General features: G+C 38.0%; 1 protein-coding gene across 2 annotated transcripts in view; it reads left to right on the forward strand.

Moving 5' to 3' along the window:
* The window catches only part of LOC150088533 (uncharacterized), a 229,322-nt gene that overhangs the window by 191,422 nt on the left and 24,013 nt on the right, over nt 1–13,887 (forward strand). The gene's annotated exons all lie outside the window — the stretch shown is intronic.

Consider the following 13,887-nt stretch of genomic DNA (forward strand, 5'->3'; position numbering starts at 1 on the left):
GGGTCATTAATTTATCTAACTACTGTTTTTTGAATGGAGTCTATAAGCCTGAGAGGTTTTGGGAGCACCACCCCAGATGTGGGAACAATATTCCATGGTAGGGCAGATTTGAGATTTGTATAGTGAATAGCTGTTTAGAAGAAAAGTAACACCAAGAGCAAAAGAGAAAACCTGGTTTTTTAGAAGAAGAGGATGCAATATTTCTGATGTGCTTATGCTGAGATTAGTTCCTAATAGAGATATGTGGTCTTGTCTAGAAATTGGAATGTCTTCGAAGATAAGCATAGTAGCAGAAGAATCCTTTTAGCGAGATATGACAGGAACGAATTTTAGAAGGATTGAAATTAACTAAGTTAACCTTGCCCCACTGGAAAATTAACTGGAGATCAGCATTTAAGGAATTGGTAGTGGATATTTGATAAGTTGAAACTGTTTGTGGAGGGCAGTTTCTCAAACTGGAAGGTGGAATGCAGTGTGCTATCATCAGCAAAACTATGGATAGAATTACCAGTCAATGGAAGAAGGTCATTAATATAAGGAAGAATATAACAAGAGGAAAAGTGCTGGAGAAAACTGATCCTTGGAGAAGACCGGCATTAGTGGACAAGGTAGAAGATAGAGAGCCAGCTACCATGTTTGTTGATTAGTTTGCATATTAGTTTGTAACACCTTACGTGTCGTGCAATACCCTCAAGGTATTGCACGGTGTCTTGTGGGAATGCTACTCCTGAGTTGCACAGTGTCCAGTAATGCCCCCCACATTATAGGTGAAAGTCATGGCATTGAACGTCCTTTTCCAGTAAGTCCCAGACATGCTCAGTGCATTGTGTTGCCATGGGAGGAGAATTCATGTCATGTTCCTGAAACCAGTTAGCAACCTGCTGGGCCTTAAGGCACGACATGTCTTGTTGATAAGACACCAGAGGTGTCTGGATAAACTGGAGTGTGCTTCATCAGCAATGATAGGATGTTAAACATTCCAATCAAGCCATTTATTAATAATGATCAGAAGACCCAGGGGCACACCAGAAAAACTGGCCCCAGACCATAATACCACCACCTCAGCCTGCCAAACACCAGTAGTGCAACAAAGTACCATGGCCTCATGTTGCTTTCTCCAAATACAAATATGCCCATCAGTATGATAGAGTTGGAAACAGGATTCATCTTACCAGGCAACAGATTTCCATGTCATTGGTACAATGTTGGCTGACGTGCCCATGCAAGGCAGAGTTTCTTGTCTCACAGTGAACGTGTGTACCCATGATGGCTGTCAACTGTCATTTTGAGCTAATGTCGCCTGGCACAAGTCTGTGGATATCAGTGTTGCTATTCCTACTTTGTACTGGGTGGTTAGATGAGGCACATGACACTTACCACTGGCATCGACCACATGTGACCTTTGGTTGTTTGACCCGCTGTTGAGCTACTCGCAGTCATGTTGCTAATGCAAAGCCAACTCTGTGTACATATACCTATACAAAGAATATATGAGACAACAAATTTATATTTTATATCATTGCCTATAAAAATAATATCTTTCTTTTATGAAGTTGATTACAGGCAATTCTTTTTGCATCTTTCAGCCTATATGAGCTAATGTCTTGCACACAGTCTGTGGATATCAGTGTTGCTGTTCTTATATTGTACTGGGTGGTTAGCTGAGCCACTGTGCTGCTTTGCTGCCATGTTACAAGATGGTGACACAACACCATGTGAATTTTTAGTAACTTACTTTTCTTTAAAATTTTGCGTTGATGACCTGATCAGTCTGCTTATATCATGCCAAACACACTCGCATGATACCAAAAATTTTGGGCCTAGCAGAATTTTTTACTCCTTAAAGTCTTCTTTCCAGAATTAAACCTGTTTTCTACTGGTGTATTTTGTTTGGAGTGACAGAGTCTACCCTTTGAGTTATCATGCATTCGCATTTATTTTCCTCAACTTTTTACAGAGTAATTATGAAGTACATCAACTATCATTCTTTGGCTATCTTGCAACTTTCCTTCTTATTACTAAATGTCAGTCCACCGATGATGTTGTACATTATTTCCCCCCCCTCTCCCCCCCCTCTCTGTGTGTGTGTGTGTGTGTGTGTGTGTGTGTGTGTGTGTGTAGTGGTAGCAGAGTGCCAAACAATCCCTTGTTTCAGAGGGAATTGTGCTGTGAGTAATTAGAATAAATGAGATGAAGGGTGGTCAAAGAAATCATTAGTTGAAATTCTTCTAAAAAAAAAAGTAAGCAAGAATGAGAGGATTGTAGATATAGATGGAATTTGTTGAGATTAGAATTATGGGTGCAATTATTTGTGAAATTTATTAGAAAGTTTTTGGAAGGTTTGGTTGCTCTTGCAGATAAGTTTGTTCTTTTAATTTTGCTTTTTATGATGCATTAATTGAGATGATATAAAAAGTTGGAGGAGGAAATTGGGAATGAATTTTTAAATACAGTGTGCATGCATGTATGCCTACACACTGCTCAGACTCCTAGCCACAGATGGCTGAATATGGTCAGCAATATTTACGTGGTGGACTGTGCAATGGCCAATCTGTGAAAATGGTTTAAGCTAGCTATGCTCTCAGAATGTTGGTGCTCACTGATTTCCAGTCTTAACATTAAGGCACGATTCATACTGCCTGATAGAAGAGATGAGGAATAGCTATCACTTTTACTCTGAAAGCAAAACATGGTTTTGGCTTCACGCTTTTATTTAGCAGAGTAGTGGTGGTATTTCACTGGCCAGTGAATCAATTACTTGATATAAAGAGGGTACAGCTTTAAAATAGCAAATCTCATTTTTCTGTGGTTGTCACTCCTGACTCTTGATTATATTGACTCACAGCTAGATGAACAGCTCAATATTATTATTTATTATTATTATTATTAGCTATATTGAGCAAGGAAGCCCTAGGCTTATGCTGCACCTCCCAAAAAAAATTCCCGAGTTACCGAGAGAGAGAGAGAGTAAAAAAGTGGAAGGGAGTCACCAAGAAAGAGAAGAATGATGATGATATCCAGCTCAGGATCCTGGGTGTGCCAAGCCCATACTCACTAGATGTGAGCCCCTGGGGTATATATTAAGCATTCATAGAATTTTTGGACATTTTGCAGTCAGAGATTTTTGAATGTTTAAATAATAACATGACAGTCAAAATTTGTCACACTACTCTCAAGCAGAACTTGAATTGGCTCAATCACAGTTTTAGACTTCAAGATGATGGCCATAGCTGTCATCACTTGGAAGAATGTCCATAACAACCTTCAGGGATCATTAGCAATAGTAGAGGCATATGATGCAAGAAAGCAAGCTTATGAGCATCAGCCAAAAAAAAAAAAAAAAAAAAATAACACCTTCCCATTTCACCCATCCATTCGCTCCAACAGATTGAAATTTATTGCAGCACTCAACTACCCCTTGCTAAAGGTCAATTTCCGCACATCTGTTCCACAACCTTCTTTCCTTAGTTTGAGTTTATGCCCCCTCAGGTTCGTAATCTGAGCAGGGGGAAGAATCTTATCAGCATTGAGCATGCTCAAACCATTCAAGGCCTTATACATCTGAATCAGATGAACTCTCAGGTGCCTCTTCTCCAGATGCTGCAATTTGCAGAATTTAAGCCTTTCTTGGTAAGAGCACCCCTATGTTCCCCTCATCTCATTGCTGTTCTCTGTACTCATTCTAGCAACTGTACATCCTTCTCTTCCTAAAATGAGGCCTCCAGACTTATATGCAGTACTCAAGGTGTGGCCTGACCATTGCCTTATATAAAGGGATAATCACCTCCTTCTCCCTGTATATCATTGAGAAGACTCCATGACCTGCTGTGGCAGCCTGTCTGCACTGCTCAGAAAACTTCATATCTGACTGCACAATTACACCCAGGTCTTTTTCATACTCCGCTACCTTGAGTGTAGTACCACACAGTTGGTACATTTCTCTGGGGTTACTGCTACACATGTGCACTACTTTGCATTTGTCAATGTTAAACTTCAGTTGCCACTTCTCAGCCCACCTGCTTCAACTTTTCTAGATCCTGTTGCAGTAGAACACTCATTAACAACCCTGCCAACCTTTGTTTCATCTGCAAACTTTGACATTAAGCCAGATATACCTTCATCAATATCATTGATAGATATACAAAACAACAGTTTGCCCAATGCCAAACCCTGGGGGACTCCGCTATCATAATATCCAATCAAAAATGTTCAGACAAAACTTCCCCTTAACAAACTCATGCTGTGTATGAATTATTACTGCAGTCTTGTCTAGATGATCCTGCAATGCTTCTTTAACCAGTGACTACATTATTTTCCCCAGAACAAGTTAAACTAACAGTTCTGTAACCTCCCTTGAGTCCAAGGATGCTCTCATAATTATGGCTAAGGGTTTGCTTACTTCCTTTTCTGCCTCCTTTAAAATAACTGGATAGATTGCATCCTTCCCAGGTGCCTTTCTTATGTTTAACTTCAACAATCTCTTCCACTTTGCTCTCAGTTATTACAAAATCATTTAGCTCCCTGTTAAGAGTTTAATAAGCTTCTCTCCTCCACTTCCCTACAGAATTCCTCATGTGTAAATGTAGATGCAAAATAGTTATTCAGTTTGTCAGCTATCTGAGTAGGATCATCAACAGTCAAACCATTGATATCAAGTGGACCAATCTGATTCATCCCCTTCCTTCTAGAGTTTATAAAAGTATAAGGGGGTATCAAAAAGTTCATACCCTGACCTAGATAAAACATCAGTAGGATATTTTATCTAGGTCAGGGTATGAACTTTTATGTATGAACTAGATAAAACATCACATCAGTAGGATGTTTTATCTAGGTCAGGGTATGAACTTTTATGTATGAACTAGATAAAACATCACATCAGTAGGATGTTTTATCTAGGTCAGGGTATGAACTTTTATGTATGAACTAGATAAAACATCAGTAGGATGTCAACAGTCAAACCATTGATATCAAGTGGACCAATCTGATTCATCCCCTTCCTTCTAGAGTTTATAAAAGTATAAGGGGGTATCAAAAAGTTCATACCCTGACCTAGATAAAACATCAGTAGGAAGATGCCATTTTTAATATAAATTGCCTACATATTCAATAACTAACATGTGAAATTTCATTCGCATAGGTGATCGTACAGCAGAGATGGAGCCTGGAATCTGAGAAAGGACGCTATGGTTGACAAAGTGGAGCACTGAGCAGTGATCAAGTGTTCCTGCATTTGCAGGGCAAGGAAGCTCAGTAAATTGAAGAATAAAAAATAAAGCTGTGTATCTGCAGAATTTTCCATCCTATGACACTGTAAAAGGTGGAAACTGGAGTTCCAGTGTAGTCATATAACTAACTAACATGTGAACACATGTTAGTTAGTTATGACTACACTGACTAACTAACTAACAGTCAATAACTAACATGTGAAATTTCATTTGCATAGGTGATCGTACACCAGAGATGGAGCCTGGAATCTGAGAAAGGATGTTATGGTTGACAAAGTGGAGCACTGAGCAGTGATCAAGTGTTCCTGCATTTGCAGGGCAAGAAATCTCAGGAAATTGAAGAATAAAAAATAAAGCTGTGTATCTGCAGAATTTTCCATCCTATGGCACTGTAAAAAGTGGAAACTGGAGTTCCAGTGTAGTCATACAAGTGTCTTTAACGAGCCAAAAGAAGGAAAGCCATCAACATCCACAGACAGTGAAATGGTTGCAAAGATTGAGCAGCTGGTGCTGAGTTACAGACATGTGACAATTCATTTCATTTCAAATGCAGTGGAAATTAGTTATGGGTCTACCCACAGCATTTTATATAGCCATCTGCACATGTCTAAGGTCTCTGCACGATGGGTTCCAAGATTGCTGACACCTTTGCAGAAGCAATGCCAAATGCAATATTCTCGCCAACTATTGGATTTGTGTAATGCATGCAGATGTTTAGAACTTTTTTGATCGGTTGGTGACAAATGACGAATGCTGGGTGTACCAGTATGATCCGGAGACTAAAGACATGTCAAAGCAGTGGAAGCACACCTCACCACCTCCCAAAAAGGCAAATACAGTCCATTCCAGTTATTTGGGACACATCGGGACTAGTGCATTTTGGCCCGATTAAGTGGCTGCCCCAATTATCCGAAGTTTCACATAAATAGTTAAAAAATACAATGTACCCCCCCCCTTTACAGTTGGCTCACTGTACAATCAGATCACGCTACGATGGAGTCACCATCGTAACATGATTTGATAGGTAGCATAGTAAAGTACCGTTTACTATACGATGTGCAGTAAGCGCCGGTCATTGTGATCACGTTTGTGAATTGAATTTTAATTCTATTAAACAGTGATTCTAATTAGCGAAAATAGGAGGAATATTATCCACAGGCTATAAAAGCAAAGATATATTAAGCACAAATTTACCCTTTATTACCTTACCAATTAAAAAATTAAATGATACGTGAAAATCGGAAGAATATACATGATAATTGGAATAATTAATATATGTACTGTAATATGTACATACTAACTAGTTAACATTTCTGTTCATTGACATTTGTGGGTGGGGGTTAAAATTTAAAACAGTGAAAAGATAAGCAATCAATAACAAAACATGGCACACACAAATTGCAAGTAACACGATATGTGCAAGTGAGAACGGAGAAACGAGTTACAAAGCTTTAAAAATAGGAATGAAGAGAACATCTGAAAATTAATTTTTTTTATATGATTGAAGATTTCATGGAAGTGTAAACATATTTCACCATAATAACCCACAGAATTCCAGCTGTCGGTCATCATCAGCCATTTTCAATCCAATGCAGGATGAAGGCCTCTCCAGCAACTTTCCAGTTCCTTCTGTTTTGAGCACTGGCCATCCATTTACTACCCACAAACTCATGAATTTCATCTATCCATCTCCACCTTTGTCTTCCAGGTTTTTTCTAGCTCCTCTTGGGTACCATTCAGTTATTTTCTTAGTCCATCTGTCATCGTGTCTTCGAGCTATGTGTCCTATCCAAGACCATTTTCGTTCTTTAGTTTTGATAAGAATGTCCTTTACTTGAGTTTGCTGCCTAATCCATGTGTTTCTCTTCTTATCTAACCATCCGATTCCCAGTATAATTCATTCCATTCTTCGCTCTGTAGTTCTCAGCTTCTCTTCCATTCTTTTGGTGAGTGCCCAAGTTTCACTTCCATAAGTCATGGTGGGGAGTATACATTGGTTCATTATTTTACGTTTCAGACAAACTGGGATATTGCTCTTCAGTATGTGACTATATTTCCTGAATTCTATCCATCCAAAATTTATTCTTCTCTTCACTTCCAGCCATTTATCATTATTATAGCTAATAACTTGTCCCAGATAAGTATATGACTCCACCTTTTCAATTATTGCTCCTTCAATCATTATTTTCCTTTCTGTGGCATACTTGTTCATCATTACTTTTGTTTTAGCCATATTCATCTTTAGTCCAAAATCCTTACTAACTGTGCATAACTGATTAAGATTTTCCTTCAATTCTTTGGGATCGTGGCTTATGACCACAATGTCATCTGCAAATCGTAAATGGTTTAGGTACTCTCCGTTCAAATTGATTCCTTTCTTCGACCAGTCTAATCTTCTGAAAGCTTCCTGAAGGGCAGCAGTAAACAGCTTCGGAGATATTGTATCTCCTTGTCCAACTCCTTTCTCAATTTTAAATTTCTTACTGTCTTTGTCTAGTCTAATAAAGGAGGTAGCATTCTCATATATTTTCTTCAAAATCATAATATATGCGGTATCTATTCCTTATCTTTCCAGTGCCCGAAACATTGCCTTATGCTGTATGGAGTAAAATGCCTTTTCATAATCCACAAATGCCAGGCATAATGGTGTTTTATATTCATATGCTTTCTCCATTAGCTGTGATATTACATGAAGGTGATCCATAGTTGAGAATCCTGTTCTAAAGCCAGCTTGCTCTTTTGGTTGATTCTCATCAAGTATTCTTTCTAATCTGTTAGTAATGACCCTTGTGAACAACTTGTAGATGTGGGGTAACAAGCTAATTGGTCTATGATTTCCAATTTCTGATTTATCTCCTTTCTTATGCAGCAAAACTATGATTGCATTATTCCACTCCTTGGGCGTCACACCTTTTCTAATGCATTTTGTGAAGAGTTTTGCCAGTTTTTGTGTCATGTCTCTTTCTCCGATTTTTTAACAACTACAGTAACTTCATCTTCCCCCGGGGCTTTCTGATTCTTCATTTTCTTCAACACATGTTCTACCTCATCAGGAAGGATATCAGGTATGTTGTATGTGTTACTAATTTGCAATCTTACATCCCCACTGCTGTCATCATTTCCTTGTATAATTCTTTACAGTAGTCTTCTGCTATTTGAATTATGCCTCTGCTATTTATAAGTACACCATCGCTATTCTTCACTTTCAGTATCATTTGTCTTTCTGTATTACTGCTCATGGCTGCTGATTTAAATCCTTTGTTTTCCCTTAATGCTTGTTCTTTTCTTGTGTTAAATTTTCTTATGTCCTCTGAGTCTCTAATTGCTTTGCATAACTCAGTATACTCAATTTTCTCCCTGTCAGTGTTTTTCTTGCTCTTCATTTGTTGTCTTCAGTTCATTATAACAAGTGTTTCTTGACTAATTTTTTCTTCTTTGGATTTCTTTTTCCCTATAGGTTTCTTGGGCTTTATCACTTTCAGAAAGTTGTAATATTCCTCGTTGATATCTTGGTCCTGAGCAGTCTGCAGAAGTTCAAACTTGTTCTTAAGTTCCAGTACATACTACTTTTTCTCCTCTTCTGTTATCTCAAAGACCTTTGTATTATTTACTCGAGTCAGTTTTTTTCCCTTCTTTTTTTACATCTATATCAAGTGTGCATCTTACCATTCTGTGATCACTTCCAACATTTACCTTGTTCAGGACAGTAACATCATTCATGATATATCTTCTGTTAGTGAGGATGAAGTCGATTTCATTAGTTGTTAATCCATTTGTGCTCTTCCATGTCCAATTTCTGTTCACCGTTTTCTTGAAAAAAGTGTTCATTATTGATGTTCCTTGAGATTCTGCAAATTCCACAAGTCTTTCATCTCTTTCACCAATTCCAAAATATCCTATAGTTCCCTTTCTGCACTGTTTTGTCTCTTTCCAACCTTAGCATTGAAGTCCCCCATAATGATAGTGTAATGAGTTTTCTGTTCATATAGAAGACTCTCAATTTCAGTGTATACTTCTTCAACCTCTTTATCATCATGGCTCGATGTTGGTGCATAAATCATTATAACCTTCAGCTTATACCTCTTAGAAATCCTGAGTAGTAGTCTTGACACCCTTGGTGATGTACTTTTGAATTCCAAAATGTTGTTTTTTTATATCTTTATGGACCACCAGAAAGCCTACTCCACCTTCACTCCTTTTACTGTTTCCATTCGTGTACAGATTTCCACTTGAAAAACTTATAAGTGATTCCTTTCTTCTTCCTGTTTCAGCCAAACCGATGATATTCCAATTCACATTTTCTAATTCCTTTTCCAGCTCTAATATCCTGTCTTCACCGATGAGCGATCTTATGTAGTAACAGGCCAAGTTCAGTTTCCGTGCATGGTAGCCTGGTTGTACCCAGTGATTCTTAGCACCCTCTGCTTCCACTGTAATCCTCTCACTGCCATAAGAGGGAGAGTGATCGGTATTATCGCAAATTCAGTAAGATCGAATTTACTGTCCGTTTATGATAGATTTCACTAACAGAAAAGCCCAATAAACAGGTGACTGCTAATTGTTTTATGGTTTTGACCTCCAGAATTTTTGACCGAACCACATGGTACCGGCGGAGACAATCATAGGGTAATCTCCTGTTCTGCGGTCTCCTGCCCCGATTAAACGGCATGCTGTCCCAATTAAGCGAAGTAAACCCTGGCTATTTTCTCGATTGGTTTCTGTTTTTTAAGATTTGCCCCAAATAAACGGCTGCTCCGATTAATCGGTGGCCCAAATAACCGGAATCCACTGTACCATTCCATCTGTGAAGAAGGTGATGATGTCCATGTTTTGGGACAGAAAGGGGGATTACCTACCTCGTGGTTCCACACTTACCGGAGAATACTACAGAAATCTTATGAAAAGTTAACGCAGTGTTTTTAAGGTGAAAAGGTGTGGAATATTAACCAAAGGTGTCTATCTTCTGTGAGACAATGACTGGCTCATATGGCCGTTGCCACCACCAATTCTTGCCCAATATGGCTTCGAACTACTGCAACACCAACCCTATTCTTCTGACCTAGCACTGTCAGACTTCTTGTTTTGAGAAATTAAAAAACCATTGTGTGGATGCTGCTTTGATTTGTCTCAGGAAGTTATCAGTGAAGTGGAATCCTGATTTCAGGCAAAAAGTGTGAACTTCTATGATCAAGGCATTAAACAACTGGTCCATGATGGGAGAAATGTGTTACTGTACATGGAGTGTACATAGAAAAGGATTAAAGTTCCTGTGAAGTTTCACCCTTTTAGGGCTATTATTTCTAGGTAAGGGTATGAACTTTTTGATACCCCCCATAAATAAGTCATTGCTGTTTTTCTTTACATCCTTTGCCAAAGATTTCTTGTAATCTGGTTTCGCTTGCCTGACCTCCTTTTTGACTTGATTACAGACTAGCATTTTCCTTCTCTGCCATGAATCTCATCATTAGTTTATCTGACCTCCATTTAGGTCTAAATCTTGAACTGTATTTCTTAGTTGGGACGAAAAGCCTAGAATCTTCCAAGATTAATTCCTTGAATGCTTCCCATTTAGAATTTGCTGTTTGCAACATCATCAGTTGATCTTGCTGTATAAAATTTAAAAACTGTCTGAGACCACTGTAGTCACCTTTATGAAAGCAAAAACTCTTCCCTTTACCTGTAATGATAGTTACATCTTTAAATAAATCCCACATCAGTACACTGTGATCACTGCCACCTAGTGGTTCCTTTATTTTCAAATTATTAATGAATGAATAATCACTGCTGATAATCAGATCAAGTGGGTTGCTCCCTCTAGTTGCCTCTTCAACATGCTATTGTGGAAAACAGTCATCCAATAAATCCACAAAAGTCTTGCTAGTGTGTGAATGACCAACCCTCAAGTTCCAGTCAATATCTGGGAAGTTAAAATCCTCCATTATAAGACATTCTGATTTACTGGCCCACTCTTTCTCTGTATAGTTGTTCATTGTACTCATCAGTCATTAGGCCTATAACACACTCCTACCCTCACTGCTTATGTCACATCAAACTGACTCAACATTGCCCTGTCCACCAATGTCAACTGGACACACTGCCTTAGATTTTGTGTTTCTTAACTAACAGCATAACCCTCCTCCCTTTCTATCCTTTCTGTTCACATTGTACTCCCCAAATTCCAATTTTGCATTTCTGTGTCACCATGTCTCTGATATCCCAATAATATCTGCCTTTGATGTCTTGACCAGCATTTCAAATTCATCAAATTTATTGATTATACTCCTAGTATTGGTGTACATGCAAGTATATGTGCACTTCCTTACTCTTAGTTACCCTAACACTGCTCATTTATTTACTTGTTTCATGACAATTCCCAGCATCTCTTGAGGTTCCCAGAAACTTGCCTTCCAGGTTGCTGCTCCCAATAGAAGAAGTGCAAGAATCACTTCCACCTCCCTGCTGCTTCTCTTACTCTGCGTATCCCCCAAAGCTAGCCGTTCTCTGACCCCCTAACACTGTTTTGATAACATCAGATTTCTATCTTGCATCCTTTCTATTTAAGTGTATCCTATCCCTGTAGAAGCAGTCTCTCCTGTTAACAGGCATGGACCACACTGAGAAAAATTCTACTCCATGAGCCTTGCACAATATCTCCAGGGCTGAATTTATTGACAAGGCTCTCATCATATACTCCCACCTGTCGTGTCTGGGCAGAATTGCAGACACTTTCAAATTTAACCCTAACTTGCCACTTTTTTTCACCATTGACCTGTACTTGTTAAGTAATTCCTCAGGTCTTCTACTCTTAATGTCATTAGTGCCAACATGTACTACAAGATCACCTTTTGTGCACTTAAAAGATGATATCTGCTCTACAACATCGTCAATTTTTGAACCAGGCAGACATACACTGGTTCTGTTCCACCTAACCTTTTTTGCACATTTTTTCCTGTTTTCCTGACAATAGAGTTACTGACAACAACTAGTTCATGTGGGACCAGTGCATTCTGCCTTGGGGATTGTTGCTGTGTTGCCTGATGATCAAGTGCAAGCCCTGGTGTTGATGTGGGCAGCTGAGTGCTTGATGGGCCCACCAATTTAATTAATGTATACGTAACAGACACAAATTAAGAATGCTTAGATTTTTATTTCATTTATAAATTCTGCAATCTAATCACTAGAATAGCAGTTATAGAATATTGGCTGTAGCAGTTTCCTAGCTGAAGAACTTGAAAAAAGTATTCAACAGGAACACCAGCAATAGAGAGAAATGCAGCCTTTTCTACCCACCTACCTGAGAATGAACTTACAAGAAGCTGGGTAGCAAGAAAATAAGGTTATATACAGTAGAATATAGTCCAACAAGTATTGAAAGAATTTCCTTTCAAATTGATATACCTCTCTGACACAAGTATGAACTATACATCAGGTTGATCCAGTAATTTCTAGTGTATTCAAACTCTTATTCCAAGACTGGATTACTCATTTTGATTTTTGGCAGTAAATTCTGCACTTATACAGAATAAAAATATACTTGCAGTTCTTGTATATTTTATTTATTTATGGAACACAGTTTAATCAAATTAGAATCACCGGTAGGCTCAATTCTCACTTCCAGTATGAGTGTAACCCCATAATACCACAGGGATACCAAATTTCAGTAGCGATTTGCAGTACAAATTTAGTATGTCCTCATTGTAAATTGCATGATTGGACCAGTTTTCATTGAGAAATACATGGATGTAGCTTATTATTGTAATGTGCTAATTATTGTAATCAATAGATAATGGACTCGTACTCTTACTTGGTCAATTACATTGATCAAGTAATAAAACCTGAATCAGGGTTATCCAGTTTTGGTTGTTTATGGTAATTCACAGGTCTGGCCAACAAGGTAACCAGATTTCATACCCCTTCCCTTATCTTTTTATTTGCTGATTTGACAATAATAGCCTAAAGGAGGTATTTTGTGTATTACTGAATATTTATTAAAATGCAACTAGGAATGTTGCACTGCATAAAAAGTTATTCTTTCTTATTCTGAAATGAGCATTCTTGTTTCCACATTCTTGATTCATCCAAATATCAGGATGAATCAAGAATGATTTTGGATGGAATTGAAACAGGTAGCAACTCCATCATTGTTTACTGCTCAGTAGAAATGAACATTCATGGGTAATAGGGCATGTTCATTTGTCACCTTCCATCCCCAATGGCACATTGTATAGCCTAGCTCACTTCATGCAGCTTGAGATTCTTTCTAAGTTTGATGCTCTTTACTAGTTAATGCTATCTAAGGTAGCATTTTAAAAATATATTGTGTATATTTTTTGCTAAACATGAGTACCAAAGGCATCATGCAGATTAAGTCTTACTTGCATGGTTGGTGAAAAGTGAAAATAATTCAAGAGGCTGAAAAAATTTAAATCATGGTAAATTTTTTCTTTTTTTTTCATGCTTTAAAAAAATGAGATGTCTTATTCAAGGTGTGGGCTATTCAAGAAAATTATTTGAATAGTAAATTCTGTAAACACTCAAAGCTGTGCATGGAGGATGGCACAAGCAATTTGGAGTAGTATCTGACAACTAAAATGTGACTTTGTAGTGGTATTTATTTTATAATTACTCTGTATATCAAAAATACTGTGACCTGCTATTATGA

The sequence above is a fragment of the Mastigoproctus giganteus genome, chromosome 3, assembly GCF_048544385.1.
Source record: "Mastigoproctus giganteus isolate SK-2022 chromosome 3, ASM4854438v1, whole genome shotgun sequence".
Taxonomy (NCBI): domain Eukaryota; kingdom Metazoa; phylum Arthropoda; class Arachnida; order Uropygi; family Thelyphonidae; genus Mastigoproctus; species Mastigoproctus giganteus.